The sequence below is a fragment of the Sinocyclocheilus grahami genome, unplaced genomic scaffold (genome assembly GCF_001515645.1).
Source record: "Sinocyclocheilus grahami isolate Dianchi unplaced genomic scaffold, SAMN03320097.WGS_v1.1 scaffold255.1, whole genome shotgun sequence".
Lineage (NCBI taxonomy): Eukaryota > Metazoa > Chordata > Actinopteri > Cypriniformes > Cyprinidae > Sinocyclocheilus > Sinocyclocheilus grahami.
The window spans coordinates 1,159,893-1,164,038 of NW_015505434.1; the positions used below are offsets into that span (position 1 = coordinate 1,159,893).

Below are 4,146 nucleotides of genomic sequence, written 5' to 3' on the forward strand. Positions count from 1 at the left end.
TATATAAAAAAAAAAAATCTTTTTTTTTTTCATTCATCAAAGACACCTGATGAAAGCCTGATGTTTTTCAACATTCATGATAACAAGAAATGCTATATTTCACAATATTACAAACTTTTGAATGGTAGTGTATACATATAGACCCAATGCGTGTTGATATACATAATTAATAAATAAAGCAAGCAACTCCCTAAAGCACCTTAGCAGGGGTTAAGAAAATTTAAAAATCTATTTTTAATTACCACTACATATAAACAGCACAATATGAAATTAAACCATCTTAAAAAACAAAAAGAGAACTATTGTGACAGAGGTGAGCACTCTAGTTTGACCCTGAGATGAGAGCCAGCTCTTACCGGGTCCCTGAAGTGCTTGAGTATTTAGTGGTACATTGCCTCTAGACACATGCTGATCTCTCTCACTGGGAGCTGTAAGTACATATGAGGAGGGTGACCTGATAGGAGTGTACAGTGCAGTAAACAAAAGTGGCTGTAATTTGAACAAAAGCACATGCATAAACATAACAGATGCACCTTTGACAGGCGAGATGTTTTGGTTTTTAAGTCTCTTAAGTGCATTGACAGCTATGCTTAGATCATGCTGTAGTCATAAACATGTTTTTCTTCTACCAGAGCCTAGAGCATTGAAATGGATGCGCTGGAAAAAACACACATCACACATAATCAGGGCATTAAATAATTAAATAATTATTTAATTATTTAATGCTTAAATAACCCCACCCCAGTACAGTAGCACCAACAGGAATAATACCAATATAGGCTTAAAAATAAAACAGAAGTAATGACACAATTCCCTAAATTATGACTAACCAATCTGATAAGATAAGGAACTGTACATGATGCTTACGGTTTTGCACTGTACTTGAATGAAGGACACTAGGGGGAAAAATGAGTGTATAAACTTTATTTGGAGCACTACTTATGGCCTGGGACTGACACCCTTTCACAGCAGCAGTCAAAATGGCTGCTCTTCTTTGGCATAACTGAGTTCTGGAGGGAATGGTCAACTGGAAGCCTCCCTCTCGAAGAGGGACGATGATCTGTGCTTTGCTTTTACTGGCTAGCTGTTGAATAAAGAAGTCAAAAACAACTTTGTCAGTATTTGCACAGTTTGTACTGTTTTGGAACAACTTTTGAGAGAAAATACTGATGGAGTATTAGTTTCTTGAAAAAAACAAAAAAAACTTAATTTCTTAAAAAAATACCTTTCCCAGCTGTACTTTAACACATAAATCATCTCATACCTCAAACTTTGCCACATGTGCCACCCTTTTCTTTAGCACAGCTGATGAATTGGACTTCTCCGTTTCCTGGGTCTCTAATAATTCTTCCAAAAAAAAAAATGCACTGTCCAAAAGTTTGGCAAAATTAATCATTAAATAGTTTAAAGTGAATACATATATTTAGCAAGAATACATTAAAAAAAGGGGGGAAGTCGTGGCCTAATGGTTAGAGAGTCGGACTCATAACCCAAAGGTTGTGGGTTCGAGTCTCGTACCGGCAGGAATTGTAGGTGGGGGGAGTGAATGTACAGCGCTCTCTCCCACCTTCAATACCACGACTGAGGTGCCCTTGAGCAAGGCACCGAACCCCCAACTGCTCCCCGGGCGCCGCAGCATAAATGGCTGCCCACTGCTCCAGGTGTGTGTTCACGGTTTGTGTGTGTTCACTGCTGTGTGTGTGCACTTTGGATGGGTAAATGCAGAGGCTGTGTGTGTGCACTTTGGATGGGTAAATGCAGAGCACTAATTCTGAGTATGGGTCAAATTGACAAAGTGACATTAAAGGCCAATTCACGCTGCACTGACAGCCAACTGACTACATTATGTCACTTCTTAGACAGACAAAGGCCTGACAAAGACAAATTCAACTTGTTTAATCAGCAAAAACAACTGCCGACCAATGACAACAGATACTGACATGGGTTACACACTGATCTAACAAAACCTTAAACGGCCTGACAAAGACAAATTCAACTTGTTTAATCAGCAAAAACAACTGCCGACCAATGACAACAGATACTGACATGGGTTACACACTGATCTAACAAAACCTTAAACGGCCTGACAAAGACAAATTCAACTTGTTTAATCAGCAAAAACAACTGCCGACCAATGACAACAGATACTGACATGGGTTACACACTGATCTAACAAAACCTGACGAACAGTAGTGTGGCCACACAACAGAAGATCTATAAGAGAAAATTACATAGTGGACGAATACTTACAGGTGCATTACGCTGAACCACAGGACCTTCCACAGGCTTCCATGAAGATTCTGTAGCACTCTTGCATTGGGTCAGATTCTGAAAGATCTAGGTCCGAGTACCTGAGCTCCTCATCAGAACTTGAGTCCACTACAATGGCTTCATTATTACTTCCTGCCAATGCTGCAGATGCAAAGGTCTGTGAAAGAACAGGCAGGTCACAGGGAACGGAATGACGCAGCTGATGTAGATAATTTTTGCTCCACAGTTGTTCTTAGGTTTAGTTGACTAGTTGTTGGTGTATAGACATTTCCGGTGTCAATCCCGAAAACGTATGCAGGTGTATTCTGAACAAATGGCTCAACGGGACTTTTTGGAATAGTTGGCCAGTATGTTTTAGCCAGGTTTTGAGCATGTGGACCACATCTGTGCTCTTCTACCTTAGGTAAGGATGAAGGAAAGGACTGAGAAGAGACCATGGGGAAGTACTGCTGAAGTACTTGCTCTTGGGAAATCTTGTTAGAAGAAATAACTTCTGAATTCCGAGTATAACTTGAGATGTCATTTTGTGGTTCTGCCTCAAAAGTTGCATCTTGTACAACAACCGCAGGAGATTGTGAGGAAATATATTAATCTCCATAAACAGAATTTACAGGAAGCATCTTAACATCTTGATTGCATTTGATCCGCTCAAAGCTAGTCTATTTAGGTAAGAAAACAATTTTATTGAGTGGGAATAGCCTGCATGAATAGAAAAAAGCTAATGTTATCAGTGTCAGTGTAATTAAATACACTGTAAATTAATTGAGGTCATGTATTTGCATAAAACCCTTTTTGGAAATATGCATGCAGCTTAGAGCTAGAAATCCCATTCATTTTTTTATTGATTCGGTTCTTTCAGTTATTCAGCAATTAATTTACGTGATGACGCAATTGCATCAGAAAGTAGAATATTACATGATTTACAACTATTCAAACTCTAATAATTATTGAAGCCCAACTTTGATTCGCGCACATTTCCTACCATTAACTTTTTCCTCATTAGTTAAAAATGATATCCGTCACGGAGGGTCGAGACAACAACGCACCAATACAGCCATTGCTTAAACGCATAGATTTCAAACCTTAATTTAAAACAACAATGAATCATGATTTTATTTACCTGTCATCATCATGCCAGACGTATTGTCTTTGCTGTGATTGTACAAACAATAAGGTCGCTTGCATCGTCCCCATCGAAGGACGGGATAATCAGTTTCATTGAAGAGAGCTGTGGAAGGAAACATAAGAGCTTCCCACACACGAAGTACAGAGTTGTTGATTGTCAGAATAACGCAATTTTTCGTAGATCTTTGGGCAAGATGAGAACTTAGATAAGGTTTGTCCAAGCAGTTGCTATATTTGTCCCTAAACTTTTGAAAAAAGTCTCAAAAGGGGCGGGGAAGTCTCTAAATCTAGCTACAAAGTAGCTAAATTGGCAACACTGCTCTCAACAAAAGTATGTTGAACTTGTGAAATTGGGAAGGACTTTAGCTACGTCACCGGCTGGTAGTGTTTTAATTAATCCATCTTCAGGAGGGGCTGATTGGCCTGCTTTGTAGATGATGACATCACTGAATCATCAATGAACTGACATTAGCTGGAAAAATTACTCTGTTATTGTCTTCTTGCATTATTGACAAACTATTTTCCTGTTTGACACTAGCTGCTTTGACACAACCAGTATTGTATAAAGCACATTACAAATGTGACCCGTGCTGGCAAAATGAGTCACAATGAGCATTTCATTTTCATTGTCATTCTCCATTAAAAGACCTTCAAAATTATGTATGATTTGTTGGAATCGGACTAAAAATGACTGAGCTACACCTGTTTGAAGTCGATAGAGTCAGCAAAGTCAAGTTTTCTGAAGGTTCC

General features: G+C 38.8%; 1 pseudogene; it reads right to left on the reverse strand.

Annotated features, from left to right (window-relative positions):
- LOC107598762 (RNA exonuclease 1 homolog) overlaps positions 1-3,329 on the reverse strand; it is a 16,571-nt pseudogene extending 13,242 nt beyond the window's left edge.
- Positions 3,330-4,146: the final 817 nt, after the last annotated feature.